Source organism: Capra hircus, chromosome 21 (genome assembly GCF_001704415.2).
Source record: "Capra hircus breed San Clemente chromosome 21, ASM170441v1, whole genome shotgun sequence".
Lineage (NCBI taxonomy): Eukaryota > Metazoa > Chordata > Mammalia > Artiodactyla > Bovidae > Capra > Capra hircus.
In genome coordinates this window covers 1,115,532-1,136,340 of record NC_030828.1, presented here as the reverse complement: position 1 = coordinate 1,136,340, position 20,809 = coordinate 1,115,532, and the positions used below count along the sequence as shown (strand labels likewise).

The following is a 20,809-nucleotide window of genomic DNA, read 5'->3' as shown; positions in this document are numbered from 1 at the left end:
TGGATACAAAAATTTTCGTTTTTAGAAAAATTCAGTTCTTTTAATTAGTAATTAAAATGGCAAATATCAACTTGAAAACAAGACATTTTATTAAACCTGTGACCAAATTTGATGAAAAATTCTTAAAAGGTGAAAAAGTTCATAAGATGACCCATAAGTATTTAAAAATTAAAGAAAATCATAATTTGAGTTTCAATGAAATTGCATTTAAAAATATTAAAGCTGATTTACATATATATTAATATGAAAAAAACTAGTTTTGCAATCCCTATCACTACAGTAACAAAACTATGAAATGCTTGGGAATGAATTTTAAAAAGAAAAGCTAAACTAACAGTATTCCAACATAACAATTAGATTTTAGAAAAATATAAAGACATACCTTGTTGTTTGACAGGAAGACTCAAAGAGATCTAGTCTCTCCTAATTAATCTATTAAATTGTTGCAAATGAAATAAAAACTGCATTATTTTTTCCAACTTGCAAAGTAATGTTAAGCATCAATTGAGAGAAAAAATGCAAGTTTAGTCAGGGAATATTCTGAAAAAGAAGAGAAATGAGATAGAGCTCAATGGAATAGAAAAGATTCATCAGTAATTTTAAAGTAACAATATAAAGTAAGGCAGACAAATAAATAGAAATTCAATCAATTATATGTCAGGATTTCTATGATTATGGTAGAAGTGAAGATGAGTGGTAACTACCTAAGTCAAGGTAAACAATTTGAATATGTAATGCTTTAAAACCACAGTAAGGATAAATGAAAGAGAAATAAAATGGCAAAACATGTGATGAAAAAAAACAGATGAAGAAATGATACTAATACAAACGTGTTTTAAAGAAAAACACAAAACTCACAAGGCATAAAACATAGTATGATTATATTTTAATATACAACCAAAATACAAAACACAGTAAATTGACAGCAATAAAATATGTTATTTCATTTGCACTACACTAAGACATTGACATACCAAGGAAAATGAAAAGGAAAAAAAAAAGAGCAAAATGAAATAATGCAAGAGACTGGTAAGGACTAAGCATATATGAAAATGACAGGCTCAACAGTAACAGAAGAAGAGGCAATTTCTTTGTAACATCATATTGCCAAAGAATAAAAATGTAACATTTATACAGTTTTAGGAAATATATCCATATAAACACTTGTAGGTAAGATTGATGAAATCCTGTCTATATAATAGAGGAAAATCTATTTTACTTTGGACTTGAACCTATAAATTTTGGGTATCAGTCTTCATAGTTTCATTGGAATTATTTCAACAAATTAGTTGGATAAATTTACAATTCACATATAAACAATGCTTACTGCATAGAAAAATCTGTGGCTAGTATATACAGATCCCCCAAAATGCCGTGAGTGTTAACTGATCAATAAAACCATAAGATATGCACAAAATGTCATCAATAAGTAGATAACATAGACAGAGGTGGCAGAATCAGAGGAGGAAAAACAGCATTTAAGAAGTAAAATGTTACACTTAAAATTTTCCATATCCTTTTAAATCTTGAAAATTGTGATTTTTTATGAATCAATTTTAAATTTCCCTGTGATAAATGAAAATTTTAAATATATGCAATAATACTTTTGGGAGCAATGAAACGAAGCTTTGACATTACAAGGTCCTGGGCATAACACTGTCTCCATCATTCAAGCTCCTGAGATTCAGTCCAATAGCAACAATGAAAACAGTCCACATGCCTGGTTACAATTCTCTCCAATATCACCCTTTAAATTTGAGCCTTCTCAGCCTGTTTTTCTGATCTACAGGGAGTGTCTGTTGCAATACAATAATGAGGAATTGCCATACATTATGAAGACTATTTTTTGGTTTTATGGAAGATGGTAGCAGAATCAATGGTATCAGTTTTCCTATGTAGTCATCACTTGAGAGGACACACTGGGGAAAAAATGGGTAAAGGTTAGTAGCATACTTCATTCATTACATAAAATGAAATGCAATAAATAGCTATTCTAACATGAAAAAACAAGTGAATCAAAATTTGCTTTGGAATTCTTTTAACAATGAGAAAACCAAGTATTGGTATTCTTATATCTTGCTTCTTGTATCTTATGAACTGATCCTTTGAACTTTCTCCTCACATTGTCTATGTCTCTTTATTACTCTTTCATCTCTACCAGATCACTCACTCATGATATCATGCAATCTACATGGCTTTCTGTATAAGAAACATACCAATACCTAAATATTGTAATGAAAATAACCAAGAAACTTAGTCCATTTGATAAGAAAAATAGTAACTATATTAAAGATATAGAGGCTACAAAGGAACTTAGGAAACCATTTAGTTCCTAATGCATTATAGGCCCCATCAGAATTGCTGAGCAGGTACCTTTCAAAAAACCATTATTCTTCTCTTTGAAAAACTGAAAGAAAATGAAAGGACAATGGCTCTGTCGTGTCCGACTCTGTGACCCCATGGACTATACAGTCCATGGAATTCTCCAGGCCAGAATACTGGAGGGGGTAGCCTCTCTCTCTCTCCAGAGGATCTTCCCAACCCAGGTATTGAACCCAGGTCTCCTGCAATGCAGGCGGATTTTTTACCAGCTGAGCCACAAGGGAAGGCCAAGAATATTGAAGGGGATAACCTATCCCTTCTCCAGTGGATCTTCTTTACCAACTGAGCTATGAGGGAAGCCTGTAATCTTAAGTTATGATTTATTCCTGAGGAAAAAGGAGACATTTTCTGAATAAAACCTTTACTTTCAAGGTTATCCCATGGACAGCAGGTAGGCAATAAGGCTCTCTGAGAAAGAACGTTAAAGGAATTTGTCAGTATTCATTTCTTGCCAGCATATCCCATGAAGTAATCCTAAAGCAAGGCAGAATGGGAAATGAAGGAAAAGCTCCTACAGTGTCAAGGGCAGGAATTCAGCATCTGTTACATTACTGACTTCATCAACAGCTGTCCCCTCTCATTCTTCCTATAGTTCCACGGCTTCAGGAGTTCTAAGATTCTACATTTCGGTTATCTACACACTGGACCTGAATCTTTTCTATTTTTCATTTCCCAAGTGACTTAATCCAAAAATCATTTTTTTTCTAATTTTTTATCTTTTGCCTAATTAACTCCCCAAATCACAAAACAATTCAGTATGACTTTACGTCAGGCAATGAGTAAGATATTTGCCAAAAATTATCTAAAAAGAGATTCTGAGTGTGAGAAAAGTGGAATTCTGAAAATCACGGACCCCTTCAAAAACAATACAAAAAACTACTGAAGCTCCACATATGTAGCTCTTAACCTATTGTACTGTCTTCAATCTGGTCTTGCAAGCTATCTGTGCCTGCAGTCACCTTGGTACTATCCCACCACGCTGAGATTCTGGTTGGCCATATGACAAGGTTGCTGCTGCTGCTGCTGATAAGTCACTTCAGTCATGTCCGACGCTGTGCAACCCCAGACAGCAGCTCACCAGGCTACCCCGTCCCTGGGATTCTCCAGGCAAAAACACTGGAGTGGGTTGCCATTTCCTTCTCCAATGCATGAAAGTGAAAAGTGAAAGTGAAGTCGCTCAGTCGTGTCCAACTCAGCGAACCCATGGACTGCGGCCTTCCAGGCTCCTCTGTCCATGGGATTTTCCAGGCAAGAGTATTGGAGTGGGTTGCCATTGCCTTCTCCATGACAAGGTTAGCCAACAGAATATGGCAGAAATGATGTTACATGATCTCTGAAACTAAATCAAAAAAGGCCATGCCACTTCAAACACTTATTTTTATGATTCAAGTGAGAACCTGACTGTGTGATGGTTAAAAAGCCTTTTAGCTAAGCCCAACCTTCCAAGTCATCTAAAACCAGTGCCAGATGTGAGCGAAAAAGTATCCAGAAGACTCTAGTGGTTTGAATTACTCTCAACCATTGAACTGGGTCTTCCCAGTTGATTCCACATACATTCTGGCACTCTCAGAAATCTTCACCCACAGAATCTATAGAAATAGCACAATAATGTATTATATATTAACCAAGTTTAGGATAGTTACCTATAACACTAGCTGCCACCAAAATTCCATCAAACTTAAGAAAAGTAGAATCAGTTCCTGTCTAACCAAAGTTCCCTGCCCTCAATCAAATGAGCACTCAGATTGCCCTTACAATCACTATCACCAAGGGGTTTTCCTGAGCCCAGTGATGGGAGTGAAGAAAACCTGGAATGAGCAATAATGCAACTGGTCTGGTGACAACAATTATTGAGATTGAAACAAAAATGGCGAAGTATCTTTTCCTGAACTACTACCTCCCTACAGGGAAAAACAAGGAAATAAGGTAAAGCACATAGCATTCTGACCAAACACTGAAGCAGCAGGTTAAGTGGACACTAATGTTGAACTAACACTTAGAAACAGTTCTTCATTAATTAATCCTGTAGCTGATTCAACTCTCCAACTTCAACATGACTTTACTACTACTATTTTTCTATATTAGCACCTTTCTTAGGCTGCCATGAACCTCTACCATTATTCTACCACCAAACTACACATGCAAAAATAGCTGGTCTATTCCCTAATTTATAATTAGTAAAATATTGATCATCATTTGTTTTGCAATGTTAGTTATTGTGTTTGGTGTTAAATTAATTAAAGGCAGGCCATCGCCTACAGTATTCATGGACTCCATCTTTAACACAATTATATTTTTAAGTAACTGGCTTACTTACTGATTCTCAGGAATAGCTGCTAATTCCAAGCTGTACAAGAACAAAGTCTGCACCAGTGTTATTTTCTTGAGCCTAGCCAAAATCTTGTCCTAATACAGCGTTTCTTGATCCAGAACCGTCTTACTTGTGGTTTACAGTTGAGATTTATAAATTAAGGAACTCCACTGGAAGAATGTTCCTGATGATCTCAGATATCCTCAGATTATCTGCATGTTATGTTTTTCTTTCACCATATTTACCTGAAAAGCAAGTATACAATAAAGCCAAGGTCAGATACAAATAAAACTCCAGGAGACACTATTATACCTTTAGAAGTGACAGGAATAGTAAATGCAAATTAAAAAACTAGCAGATAAGACTAGCCCAAACAGAATTTTTCTTTTACTTACACCTTCTCAGAGTACTTTCAGCATGAATGTTGAGACTACTGAAATTTTTCATGCCAATTCTGAATAATCTAAAAAGCCATAAAAACCTATGAGCAATCCATTCAACAGACTCAAACTACTGTAAAAGAAAATAACCCATTCTCCAATTAGGCCCATTAATTAAGAGTAATTCCCAAGCTATTCCAAGAGACTTTCCCTCAACAATTAGCCACAAATCGGGCCCTATCTTATAAAATCACCCTTTATAGAAACTTTCAATGACTACTATTATCATTCATGTGTTTGTCAACCCAAATATAATTGTATAGCACCTACCTGAAATCCCATCTTCTCCCTTCTTTCCAAGGGTAATCAAATATTCTTTAATTCACTGTTTAAAACTCTCTGCCGCACTAGTATCTAGGTCACACAGTCTTCATGATCACTCAAAAACTATGCGTAACAGTCACTGGGAATACAAAGCTGGATACAACAGCCCAACACTCCAAAAATGTCAACAGGTAACAATGAAGACAAGTACAAATTGGCTGTATCTTTTAAGTTCCTTCGGTTGTTTGATGTTGCTTTTGAAATACATTTAAAAATTTAAAGGCAGTAAATAGCAGCTGTCCCTTTTTTCCTGGTATGTTTATATAGTAATGTTAAATTTTCGCTATGATTTTCCAGACAACTTTCTATTCCATAATTCACATCTGCACTTTTACATTGTCATGTAGCAACATATGTTTTAGTACTGAACTTACACATGTGCAAAAGTTTCAAAAAGAATGCTAAAATATCACCAATATAGTTAACACTACTGAATAAGCATTATTTAATTCTATTATGTCGGAATAAACCCCCTCCTTAGGAACAGTAACCATTAATATTTCAAATAGAAAAAACAGAGGCATATGGACATATCTCAGCATACACATTTAGTTGTTATCTGTTCAAAAATGACATTTAAAAGAATCAACTTAAAACATTCAATATCAGAATACTTTTTCAGTGTTTCAATGACAGTCATACAAATAAGCTACCATTACAATTCTTCTTTTAATGATGCATATTTCAGACATTCAAATTATGTTACAATCTCTAACATATTTTCTTCTTTATGAATTTGAGAACAGTAACAGGTAAAATCCCATCAGCAAGTTTTATCATTTCAAAAGTTTTACATATTCAAATTTTGATTGTCATTGCCAAACTGCTACAAAAAATAAGATAAACAAATGATCCCTCTAACAAATTTTCATTATTTGCATTATAGGCAATTGAGAATACTCCTGACATTAGTTACTGATTATAATATACAAATTTAACTACCCACCAGAAAACTTTCAAAAGCTCTCAGAAAAAAACCCTCAAAATCACAGAAATTCTGTTCTCACAGAAGTATATATGGAAATATTAACATCTGTTTAGATATAAATGAAGCAGGTTTCTACACATTTAAGCTTATAACTGAAATTCTATTTCCATTTTTTCCCTAAAAAGAAAAAAAGTAAAGCAATGAATAGATGTTTAAAAAGAAATTATCCTATCTATATCCCTACAACTAATTTTACATATGTATGTATATACATTTACAGTATGTTTGTATATGGATATAAATTCTCAACCAGTATGTTTATATAGTATAGCAAAATAACCATTACTTTATGTTAGCTATGAAAATAGTTATGACTTAAATGCCAATTCCCTTTTAATGTCTTCCTTTCTTCCTGAAGATAAAAATAAAATCCTTTGGTCATTTTTCTTTGTTAAAGTATACAATCTAATCTTTTCCTATGAGAATCTAACAATCTAAAGACATGGAGACAATCTAGATATACCTATGCCCAAAAACTCACTGCATAAACACCAACTGTAATGGCAGATCCAAGATGGAAGAGCAGATGGTCAGGCGCTCATCTTCTCCTCTGAACTCCAAAATTACAACTCGCTACTAGACAACCATTGACAAGAGAATGAAGGATCCCACCAAAAAAGGAAACTCCACATCCAAGGAGAAGCTCCAGCAAGATGGCTGGAGGGGCGAAATTGCATTTAGAATCAAACCCCATACCTGCCAGAGATGCTTGAGGGGCCCAAACAAAACCTTGGGCTCACCAGGGATGCCAGAGTCTGAGCCAGACCTGCCTTTGAGTTTGAGTGTCTCCAGTGGAGGCATGGATCAGCAGGGGCCTACCGCTGGGGCAGGGGCTCTGGATTCAGCAGATCTAGGTATAGCATAAGCACTCGTGGAGGTCACTATTAACCCCACAACAGAGCCGCCAGAACTTACACAGGACTGGAAAAACAGACTCTCGGACGGCACAAAGAAAACCTTGTGTGCACCAGGACCCAAGAGGAACGAGCAGTGGCCCCAGAAGAGACTGACTCAGACTTGCTGGTGAGCGTCCAGGAGTCTACGGTGGATGCCTGGGTCGGCAGGGGCCTGCTACAGGGTTGGGGCACTGAGTAAAGCAGTGTGTGCACAGGAACTTTTGAAGGAGGCTGCCGTTATCTTCATTACCTCCACCATAGTTTGGCCTCAGCTCAAACAACAGAGAGGTAACACAGCCCCACCCATCAACAGAAAATCAGATTAAAGATGGACTGGGTATGGCCCAGCCCATCAGAACAAGACCCAGTTTCCCCCTCAGTCAGCCTCTCCCATCAGGAAGCTTCCATAAGCCTCTTATCCTTCTCCATCAGAGGGCAAACAGAATGAAAACCACAATCACAGAAAACTAATCATATGGACCACAGCCTTGTCTAACTCAATGAAACCATGAGCCATGCTGTGTAGGGCCACCCAAGATGGACGGGTCACGGTGGAGAGTTATGGAAAAACGTGCTCCACTGTAGAAGTAAAAAGCAACAGTTAGAACTGGACATGAGACACACTGGTTCCAAATAGGAAAAGGAGTATGTCAAGGCTGTATATTGTTACCCTGCTATTTATCTTATATGCAGAGTACATTATGAGAAACGCTGGGCTGGAGGAAGCACAAGCTGGAATCAAGATTGCTGGGAGAAATATCAAGAACCTCAGGTATGCAGGTGACACCACCCTTACGGCAGAAAGCAAAAAGAGCCTCTTGATGAAAGTGAAAGAGTGAAAAAGCTGGCTTCAAACTGAACATTCAGAAACTGCGATCATGGCATCTGGTCCCATCACTTCATGGCAGATAGATGGGGAAACAGTGGAAACTGGCTGACTTTATTTTTCTGGGCTCCAAATTCACTGCAGATGGTGACTGCAGCCATGAAGTTAAAAGACACTTGCTCCTTGGAAGAAAAGTCATGACCAAACAAGACAGCATACTGAAAAGCAGAGACATTACTTTGCCAACAAAAGTCCTTTCTAATCAAAGCCATGGTTTTTCCAGTAGTCATGTATGGATGTGAGAGTTGGGCTATAAAGAAAGCTGAGCACCAAAGAATTGATGCTTTAGAACTGTGGTGTTGGAGAAGACTCTTAAAGAGTCCCTTGGACTCCAAGGAGATCCAACCAGTCCATCCTAAAGGAAATCAGTCCTGAATATGCATTCGAAGGACTGATGCTGAAGCCGAAACTCCAATACTTTGTCCTCCTGATGCAAAGAACTGACTCATCTGAAAAGACCCTGATGCTGGGAAAGACTGAAGGTGGGAGAAGGGGATTAAAGAGGATGAGATGGTTGGATGGCATCACCGATTCAATGGACATTGAGTTTGAGTAAATTCCAGGAGTTGGTATTGGACAGGGAAGCCAGGAACGCTGCAGTCCATGGGGTCGCAAAGGGTTGGACATGACTGAGTGACTGAACTGAACTAAACACCAAAATATTACACAGTCCTAAAAGCCAATTATGAGTTCTGTTACACTAATACAACCATAGAAGCCACCTTGTGATATTTTATGAGATATTTACAAATTTATACTTAGTGAAATCCCATGCATCTAGAAAACCTAGATTTTTTAATGATTCTTTTACCACTATTTACAATGTTGTCTTGTATGTTGTCACGCATTCCAATTAAATACAACACTGTATAATTCAAAGACAATAAAATCTTATAAGACACATTTCCTTTGATTAAAATATATAATACCCTATCAGCAGCACAACTACAAATTACGATTTGACTTTTTTAATGTACAAAAATCTAAGCACTAAAAATACAAAACTTTCTTTTAGATGAGAATCCAAAAATGAAAAAGTACCATTTAACTCTTGCTTTTCCATAACTCAGAAAGCAGATCCCTAAACAGGTATATAGCTCAAGAAACCCACAACAGCATCAATTTCACTGCTGAGATTTCTAAAGAAACAATGAAACTTTACAATGAATTATTTACAAAATTATACTTTATGAGACTCTATACATCTAGAAAGTCTAGATGTTAAAAATTAAAACCTTATATCTGCCTATTTACAAAGCTGTCTTGAATATTGTCATGCAACCAAGGGAACACATACAGAACTATGTATTGTTCCAAGAGGTAGTATAAAATTTATTTGACAAAGTCATATTTTAATTTGAATGTTAAGAGGAAAAAAAGTAAGATAAAAAATATAAGAAGGGTGAGTAGAGCACAGAGGCTTTTTAGGGCCATTACAATATGATGATGATAATACATGTCATTATATCTTTTTCCAAACCCACAGAATGTGCAAGAGCAAGAGTTAACCATAATGTGTAAAACTACTGACACTGGGTGATTGTGTCAATGTGGGCTCAATTTTAACAAAATGTACAACTCTCATAGAGGATTTGATAAAGGAGGTGGATTTTCATACATGTACTAGGTTGATAATGGGGGGAATTATGCAAGTGTTCAGGCAGAGGGTACATGGGAAATCTTTTGTGCCTTCCCTTCAAGTTTTCTGTGAACCCAAAACTGCTCTTAATAAAAATTATATAAATGAAATATATCAGGAATCTTGGTTTGAATTAGATATACCAAAAGAATTTACATGGTGTAAGTTTTAAATATACGTACTTGATACAATGGCCAATTCTCCTTCTATATGAGAACAGGGTAAATGTGTGATCTTGTCAGTGTTTCCACTTAACAACCAAACTAATATATGATAACTTTTTCATAGCTCCAAGGGCCTGTTTGTCAACTTCATTGCTATGTTGATTTTAAAAGATAATACTAACACATTTACAATGAAATAGTTATAAAGTTAAACTTTTTAGATTCTCAGTACATTTAGAAATATTACATGTTTAAAACTAAATATTACTTTTGCTCCTTATTTACAAAATTGTTTTGGCTATTGTCATGTTAGCAAGTGAACACAAACATTTCTATAAAATTTTCATTAGGAAAATGAATTGCATCAGGAACCTTAGCACATCTGGGAAAATAAGTTACACATACCTGTCCCACGATTAGAGGTAAAATTATATAAGAAATGCCTGTATCTAGAAAGAACACATGTTTTTAACTGCATACACAGCATTCTAAAAATCACTCAAGAACAGTGAGATTTAACGTTACCATTCCATTTCAACAAGCATAAAGCTTATGTGTTATGAATCTTAGGTAAATATGTATTCAAAACTATGACAGAAATTCGTGAACATCTAGTGTTATATGGATAAGCAACAAAAATCTGATCACAGGCACACAACCACCTAATAATACTGTCCCCCTGTACAGACTAAGTATAAACACATAATGGTCATGCAACACTTCTCTTCATAATATATATTTTTCACCATTAGTTTAACATTAATATATTGATTTCGTGTGTGTGTGTGTGTGTGCGCGCGCGTACGCGCGGTTTCAGAACACATAGGAACTTGTTAAGGAAGAGCTTGCTTGTTAGACAAGTATGCAATGTGTCTTTACTCTGTTCTAATATTTAACACTCAAAATTTAGATGGAAAGGAAAAATACACAAGTCTATATATTTAAAAATATGAATGATAATTTTTACACGCTAACAAATAATGTCTAGTGAAAAAAAGCCTCAAGAACACAATAATAAACAAAAAACCATCAAAATTCAAGCCTAATTCATGAAGATGCTCCCTCTGTTCTATCTAAGATAAAACAATGACCATAACTTTAACATTTCAACAAAAAGGTATTCCAAAATTGACAGAAATTAAAAATATTTTATAAAAGTAATCCCTAGCAACCAAATATATCTCAAATACAAGTAGTTTAGCAATTCAATTTGTCAAAACAGTGTTTTCACTTTTGTCTATCAGTTTGGTACTCACAAAATACATGCCTACCAGGCAAATCCTATGTAGATGTCATTTTAAAACACTAACATTTGCTTCCCACATATCTAACAGCCTCACTATATTCTCCAGCAATAAAGTTCATAAACTAAAGCTTCCTATATTATCCACCCTCAAACAACCCAAAAAACCTAAGACTAAAGCCAAATGATAACTGGCCCCCAAAATAGTTCCATTCTATGACTTTTAGTATCACTAGTTTAATACACACATATGTGCATGTATTCATGTGTGTTTATATGTATACATGGATATGTATGTAAAAACATCCCTACAAAATGTGGAACAAATGTTTAGAGCAAACGACTACATATTCTATTTTATTGACCACCATCTAAAAGAATCCCTTAATTGCCCAATTATTTACTCAGATGGTCTGAAAATAGGCAAAATTTTCACTCTCTGCACAGTTAATATTTTATAAAACATGCATAATTATAGCTCATATGCCTAAAAACATATAATAATACTATTAAATAGCTATAATATAAAAACATTCCTTTGATCAGCCAACTATTTAATGAACTCAGGTCTGATATATGGATATACTATCACTAACATCACCCATAAAAACTTACATATTGTCTATACAACTATAAACAAGTACTTTAAAACAATAATTCACTATTTTCATTAAAAGTCAAATGCCACCGGCAAATGAAAACTTTTGTAACCTATGCTGTTTTACCATATGTGAAGATTTCTCCAAGTTATATAAAGAGTTGTGTTCTTTCTGTATACAAATATATCTGAAAAACATAAAAGCAGTCCAGTGATGGTTCCACCATGATGAATCCTGTCATAAAATGGTATATTTACATTAGATACTCCACACTATGTATTTCTCACAACCTAAAAATTGTGTCTAAGGATCCAATGAACTGAGAGGCTGGAAGGAACATTTCTTTTGGCAAACAAAAATATTTCTATCCTATTAGGTTGATATGAATTTACAATGATATAGACAATTACAAGCTAAACAAAAAATTTAACATTGCTTACAACAAACTGTTTAACAACTTCTACCAGAAATGAATTAATATTGATTGGCAATTAGAATATTGCTTAAATATATTTAGATTCCCAACATCTGATCATGGAGCAAAGTCTGGATGCTGTTTGAGAACACTCTTTATGCATATGCATTTACATATACAATCTTCCAAAACTCCCTATTCTCTGTCTCCTAAATTCAGCTTTTATTTGCCTAACACAAAGTGGTCTAGAAATTCCTCAGTAACCAACATTATATTCTAGTAATTGAAATGCCCAAAATGTCAACCATCTCTATGCATGATAGGATGATAAAGCACAGTACTTTTTCTATTATGTACAAAGCAATAAAAAAAATCCCAATCAACCCTGATTATGTAAGCGTTGAGAGTCTCTTCTCTGGTGCAAAAATTCCATCATGATAAGGCAATCTCATACCATAAAAAACTAACATAAATACCATTTACAGGATAACGTCTACAACCTGATGGAACACCCTTAATAGAATTTCTTAGATGACAGTTGAATACAGAACAATCTCTCTCATCCCAAAAAGCCATTGCAATAATCCAATCAGATGATTTCAAATGTATACATCATTCAGAGGTATTCTAACAATCCTTATTTCTATAATCATGTATTAAACATAATTCTATATATATTAACAAACTTTGTTAATGTTTGCAACACACTGAGAATTGTCACGAAGTAATTATATTTATGTCATACATAGTATTTTTAAAATGCATATAAACAATAGCAGTACCTTCTTTTGCTTTTATGATATATTAATATTAGACATTTCCATGTCCTTCTCTTTTTGCCAGCCATAAACAATACAGAATTCTGTACAGTTTACAAAATGTCCTCAGAATCCCTTTCTAAAGGTCTTTTCCAGAAGACAATTTTACCAAACATATTTTTAGAAACTTTCTTAGGAAACAAGCTGTATTATCTTATATAAAAATAATATATTGATGATTATAAATGTAGACCTATCTACTTGAATATTAGATTTCAAAAGATTAAGCAAAGAAAGAATACAATTAAGCTCTTACATGCTGAATTTCATTCTCTTCCTCTCCTAACATTCAATAAACAATTCATCATTCAGAGTATTTTATATCTCAATATCATTACCCAAACACAATTTTCCTAAGTATTTAAAAACATTCATAAGCTAGAAATGTCAAATAAATTAATAGGATTAGAGTTGTTTTAAAATGCAATTAAGGTCTGTTTATCATGAAAGTACACAAATGCCATATATATATAGGGCTTTCACTGGTATCTGTGATAATCCACAGCAAGGAAATTACTCTTCCTCACCAATCCAAAGACTGCTCATGAAATATCAGTATTTTAGAACCAAGATGAAGTTCGGGCTAGTATTAAACTCTTATTTTGTCTATAATTCTGTAGATCGTGAAGCTTCTAACTGAAATCAAGAAGCACTATCCTTCCCTTCCTAGCCTCTTATTCCTATAGGGTTAGCTTGCGTACTTGATATTGTCCAGACTAGCCAACACTTGAAGTTTTACCGAGTTGAAATGATTTTCAATTCAGTAGACACCCTTCACATACTTGAATACTGGAGAGAATCTGGAATGAGAGTTGCTGTCCTGATGCTGTTGGATCAGGCAAATCAATAGAGTTAAGGATCTAGAAAGTATCTATACAGAAGCGCCCTGGCCAAAGACGCTTTAAATTGGCAAGAGGTGTAGAATTCCTATCAGTCCATACGTAAAACTGCTCAGGATACTCCAGAAAAATCTGCTCATCTATGTTAATAGAAAAAAAAGTTTGCACAACTACCCTAAAACCATCCTGAGTTGCACACTGTATCTTGCTGTGCAAACTTATCTTGAGACTCTTGTGGATCAAAGGGTAAGTGGAAAGGAGCTTGAAATTTATGAATCCAAATGTTCAGTAACTAGAACTGGAAATTTTTCAATTTTCACAGTGGCAAGAAATACTCAAAATATTATCAGTTTATATAAACCTTTGTCCTCTTCTCCGATTATTGCTTATTTCTAACACTTCTGAAACATGTCTATTGCAGATTTATGAAGAACACGTTGTGGTTTCATCATCTTTCTCAAAGATTGTTCTGGCCAACAGATAAATTACAGAATCTGAAGCTGGAAGTAAGGGGACCAGTTAGAAGTTTGAGTATGAAAAGCAGCTCCGAAACAGCCATCTATATAACACAGTAGCTACTGTGCAAAACAGATTCTAAGTTTCTTGATGAAATCCTTGTCCATTTTTCTTAGGCCCCATTCATGTTCATGAATGACAGCCAATCACCTTCAAGTTGACATCATGTTTCAAATCTCTGTAAAATTGATAGTAAATATATATTACACAATGATTTTAAAAGGATGTTTATGAATTGTTTCCTGCTTATTTGCCACTATCCTCTTTGAATTATCTGTACATGTATTTTCAATTTTAAAAGCAACTATTCAAAGTCTTTTCTTTTACAATGAGTTGTAGGATGTTGTTTATGGCACATTATAAAAACCAAGAGAATAATCAATGTATTCTGCTAACCTAAATATAGCATATGCATTTTCCCATATCTTTATGTGTTCAAGTTACTGTTAGCCACTAATAAGTAAACTCTGTTGTATATGCCTCAAAAACTATGCTCTCTTGATTTTTAAGATTTGCTCTAAGAATAAGTTAAACAAAGACATGTCTTTGGGGGCTTCCCTGTTGACTCAGTAGTAAAGAATCCACCAGTCAATGCAGGAGACACAGGTTCAACCTCTGGTCCAGGAAGATCCAACATGCTGAGGGACAACTAAGCCTGTGCACTACAGCTCTAGACAGTGCTCTAGAGCTCATGAGCTGTAATTACAGCCTCCACACGCCTAGAGCCTGCGCTCTGCAACAGGGGAAACCACTGCAGTGAGAAGCCCAACCACCACAAGGAGAGCAGCCCCCGCTCGCCACAGCTGGAGAAAGCCTACACACAGCACCAAAGACCCAGTGCAGCCATAAATAACAGCTTTTTTTTTTAATGCCTTTTTTAAAATTTAAGTTTATTTATTCTAATTGGAGGCTAATTACTTTACAATAAAAAATGACTTTTTTTTTTAAACACAGAAGTTTTATTCCCCAGTGAGCCAGACTGAAACAGGTAAAGGCATTCAGTAAGAGATACACATTTCTCTCTTCAGAAAAGCCCCTAATCAAAATTTGGAACTCTCACATAAGTTTAAGACAGTGTAGTATTACCCAGGGAATTCCCTGGCAGTCCAGCGATTGGGAGTCCACACTTTGACTACTGAGGGCCTGGGTTCAATCTCTGGTTTGGGAACTAAGATCCCACAAGCTACAAGGTACAGCCAGGGGCAGGGGGAACTGTACTACACAATTCCCTGATCTTAGATTCCGGCTGGCACAATAAAATTTCTTACTTCTTGACTCAATCCTTACAAAAAAAATAATCAGAAAATAAACATTAAACTGAAAGCCAAATTTTGCCTATCAGTTCGGCTCACTTTAGTCGCTCAGTCGTGTCTGACTCTTTGCGACCCCATGGCCAACCTTTTGTACTTACCAATAATCGAGACAATAGTGTAACAAAAATTCCTATCAGAAACCTATTAGATCCCAATTTTTATTATAGGCTTTGGTGAAAAAAAAGTCATAATGACACCAAGGCCTCCAGTGAACCATTAATGTTTCATTCTAATAAAGGAAGAATATGAGAAAAATCTATCTTTCCGGTATTAGAAATATTTCCAATATTAGAAAAACCATCTTTCCAAAACCTGCCATGTTATAATCTTAGACAACAAAAATATTATTCTGTAACGAGACTTTCGTTAAGTTTCTTCTTTGTGACTTCAGCAATTTGAGGGGATGGAATATTTGTATTGTTGCTTTGACATCACTTAGGGCCACAATTCACTGTCTTAGTCAAAAAAACTGCTCAGTCTATTTAAAATTCAAAGCCAGTGTTCCAGCCAAGTTCACCAGCCAGGGTAAAGTGAAAGTGAAGTCACTCAGTTGTCCAACTCTTTGCAACCCCATGGACTGTAGCCTACCAGGCTCCTCCCTCCATGGGATTCTCCAGGCAAGAGTACTGGAGTGGGTTGCCACTGTAGGTAGAAATTACCATGTCTAAGAAAACATACTACTCACTGAGATTGTTTCTATTCTTAGAAATATTTCTTAAAACATCTACTATTGCTTTGTATTTTTTATTAGTCATTTTTATGACTGAAGGGCAGAAGTCACAGAAAGAAGACTTCATCTACCATTTAAAAAGCTGAATTAAGTATCCTGTAGCAATAAAGGAGCAGCTCCCCTGTACTAACTGCCCCTATGCACTGTCTGCAAAGATACACTGGCTGTGTGAATATCTGATGCTACTCACCAACATTCAAATCTAGAACAGGCAGAAGTACATTTCAAATACTGCTCTTCTAGTAGAACTTCATCATCTCACTAAGCAACAAAGACATGCTCACTCCTATGAACTCAAATTGCACGTATTTCCACTTTTGACAAAAATGACTAAAATGTATCCCTATGAATACCCTGTAAACTTCATGACAAAGTACTTAGCTTCTCTACAATAAATCCTGCTATTTACTAAACAGCTACTCCCAGAGAGGAGCCAAACTTACTGACTACTGAGTATAGAGTGTATCAGATAGCCCTAGATTCTAATCTGACACTAATCCAAGTTAATATTCACTAATATAAGTATCTAATAAAATTTTAAAACATCAGTAACAGCATCTCTCTTAAGCATTTGCTCTGTGATAGGCTCTGATCCCACTGATCAACTGCAGAGCACTGAAGAGAAATAAACTGTCCTTAAACACCAACATCCATGTGACAGCACTTACCACATTCGCCGCATTTCATAAAATACGTCCCATAAACATTCTTTCTGGACATCACTTAGACACCTAGAACTGGTTTCCAATGTTTGATCCAAGATGTGGTAGTTTCCTTTATTTTGATCTTGTTTCTGTCTGTTTCCACCTTGTCACATATATGCCTTCTGAGATCCAAAGATGAGCTTCCATTTTTGCTTTGAACAGTGTGTGTGGTACACACACACACACACACATACATACATACATATATATACACACATATATATATGCGCACATATAAAAAAGGAAGAAAAAAAGAAAATAATTACAAAAATCTACGAAAAGAAAACAAGGGATGTCTAAAGAACTGGCACAAAGTGTACTACTACACCTGCCAATTTTAGCTCTTCAGCTTTCACATGTCAAGACAACATTTCTACCAAGAATAATGTCTGAAAAGTCTATTGAGGCACATTGACTAGATTTCAGAGTGTCCTTTTAAGCTCAAATTTTGAAATCATCATGTTCAGACAAGGTCCTATGTCATCATAAACCTAGCCAAGGCCTCTGTAATATGATCTTTTTCTAAAAAACAAGATTATTTTACCTGGTGTGGTTTGTTCTGTCCTAAACGTAGTTAAGTAAGATTTTTAGCCTTGTTGCAACATTACTAGGTAGGATCCACAGTAACCAAATTCTCTCTTCCTTTCAGAGGCATCAAGTATGTGGGCAAAAAGGTACTGCATATGACTGAAAAAGTTTCAAGACAAAAAAAAAAATCCATGATAAGATGATTTGCTTTATCTAAGAAAATTCAAATTTTGAACATTTTTATATTTATGGCACATCCCAAAGGAGTTAGAATGCAAAGATGAATGAAACAGAATCTGGCAATGTATTATAAACTCAATAACATGTATCTGAACATTTCATAATACAACAGAGGTTTGTAACTAACTGCTGAAATGAGTAATAAGTCTTACTTGAAATTAACACAATAGTGTTTTTTTGTGATATTTGCAGGATTTTGAAAATTCTACCACTTTCACATAATCCCATAAATTACTCCTTTAAGTAAAGACCTATTAAAAACAAAACATGAGTTTTGTTTACAAAAGTTAAAAATTTTCTATCTCACTTAATGTGGAATCTAAAAAATCTGAAGATTAGAATGGTGATTGCTACCAGGGGCTTAGGGGGTAGAAGAAATGGGGAGATGCTGATCAAAAGTAATAAACTTTCAATTATATGATGAATAAACTCTAAGGATCTGATGTAGAGCATGATGACTACAGTTAATATATGGTGCACTTAAAATCTGCTATGACAAATTTTACAAATAGATCTTAAATGTTCTTACTACCAAAAAGTAACTCCATAAGGCAACAGATGTGCTAATTCATCTTACTGTGGTAATCTTCTCACAATATATACCTATTACAAGACATCATGCTGTATACTTTAAAATTATACAATGCTATTTATGAATTTAAATTTATGAATTTATTTAAATTTATACAATGCTATCAGTGAAGTTGGGAAAAATTAGAAGACTTCTAAAATTAGACATGATTACACAAGTGAGTACTCAGTCTATGGAAGCAGGGAACTATGTCACATCTCACATGCTTCTATACTAACTCCAGTTTGTCTATCACATAAGCACAGAATACCACAAACAACTCAAAACCAGAAAGGTAGTATAATTATTAAATACCAACTTCTTCCTTCATTTTTTAAAAGTCCCAGAATTCTACTGAAAATTGTGAACCACAATAAAAATATATATTGCTATACAATATGTATATCTTTATGGAGCCACAGTGAATGTAATGTGAACATTACAGTAAATTACATTAAATTACAGTAAATGTGAACAGGAAACCAGGAAGTTGTTGTCCAACTATGTTTTAGGTGAAACATGCACTCATTCAAATGCAGGCATGTAGGAGAAACTCTTAGAGACACCAAGTATTTACTTCATGAGTGTCTAAAAACTGACTATGTTGGTATTAGTATGTGACCAAAAAATAACACTGTAGAAGCAGACCTAGCAATCCACAACAAAATACCCATACTTCTCTTACACCTAAGTTTTCTTTGTATGGGTTCTACAATGAAGAGTTCTCAAAAAAAAAAAAAAAATCAAGTTCTAACCAGAGAAAAATACTATTATCACCAAGCAAAAATAATGGAAGTAAGCTTTTTGCATAATCTAGGGTTCTTGCCATTCACCTCTAAGTTGCAAAAGAGGCCATCTTTAATTAATATTAGAGAACAAGTAGTCTTTAAATATGCATATCTAAAGGCTATGCCAGAGAAGGCAATGGCACCCCACTCCAGTACTCTTGCCTGGAAAATCCCATGATGGAGGAGCCTGGTAGGCTGCAGTCCACGGGGTCGCTAAGAGTCGGACACCACTGAGCGACTTCACTTTCACTTTTATGCACTGGAGAAGGAAATGGCAACCCACTCCAGTATTCTTGCCTGGAGAATCCCAGGGACGGGGGAGCCTGGCAGGCTGCCGTCTCTGGGGTCACACAGAGTCAGACACGACTGAAGAGACTTAGCAGTAGTAGCAAAGGCTATGCACACCAGCAGATCTATCTATACAAGGATGAGTATTTTCTTTCCAAAAACATAAAAATGTACCACAAATTATTTAAAGCTGATCCAGAGACCAAGCTTCTTAGAAAATAAACTCTTTACATACTTTTTCTCTAAAAAATGAGGGTTGAAAAAAATAAAAAAAAATAAAAAATGAGGGTTGTATATCTGTCATATATATCAGGGTCAATTTTCTCCTAAGAGAATGGTTTTGCCTACAGAGATCCAAATGCCTGGGGCTCAGTTATCACAAAGTTTCTTTGTAACATTCACAAACTCTAAAAAAAGTTATCTCATGTATTATAAAATCTCCTAAACCAAGGAAGGCTTGGCTGCTTTTGTTTCTTACCTGAAAGTGGCCATTAATCTTGAAAATTACTTTGGGATAGATCATATAAAGTTGGGGCCAGCACCTGTAGTCATTTTGAATGCCCCTCTTCTTCCAGAGACTGTTATTTGAAAGGCCATGATTTAAAAGCTGGGAAAGGCGACACAGATATAATCTCTGCTGATAAAATCGAAGCAGAAGACAAATTAGTCTACAAGTCTTAAATTAGTAAGGAGTTATTACCAGTCTTGAACTGTGGTGTTTTACAAGCTAATTGCTAGAGTCAATAAGGACCCATTTATTGTCTAGTTGAAACCTTAGCCATAAAACCTAAAACCTTCAACCTCTTCCTTTTAAAAGATTTCACTGTTCCATATCAACTCTAACTAGACCTAGATATTTGGGCATTTGTTAATTATTTATTTGGAAGATATTGTCTACTTCTCTGAACTTCCCATACATCACTAAATGATGCAGCTGGATATGACTGTAACTGGTACTTAACAGTCAACTAGGTTCTTCCCTGGTAGTCCAGTGGTTAAGACACCATGCTTCCAACGTAGGGGGTGTGCATCTGATCCTTGGTCAGGGAACTAAGATCCTACATGGTGCACAGTGCAGCCTAAAAGTAAAATTTAAAGAAGTGTCCCAGGACCCATACTCTACCATTCATTTTAAAATTTGTAAATACTTACTCACTGGTAGGGAATGATGATTACTCCAGGATCAT

At 35.2% G+C, this 20,809-nt stretch overlaps 1 protein-coding gene and 1 long non-coding RNA gene across 2 annotated transcripts in view; both read right to left on the bottom strand.

The window, feature by feature from the left end:
- LOC102188534 overlaps positions 1–751 on the bottom strand; it is a 147,744-nt gene extending 146,993 nt beyond the window's left edge. Inside the window, exon 1 of the transcript XR_001919885.1 lies at positions 383–751. The gene's annotated coding sequence lies outside the window, so the exon portion shown is untranslated. The remainder of the gene's footprint in view (positions 1–382) is intronic.
- LOC102175755 lies at positions 872–8,049 on the bottom strand. Its single transcript, XR_311293.3, has 3 exons — positions 5,404–8,049; positions 4,700–4,938; positions 872–1,919 (listed from the first exon to the last, which is right to left on the bottom strand). It is a non-coding gene; the product is annotated as an uncharacterized LOC102175755 (long non-coding RNA).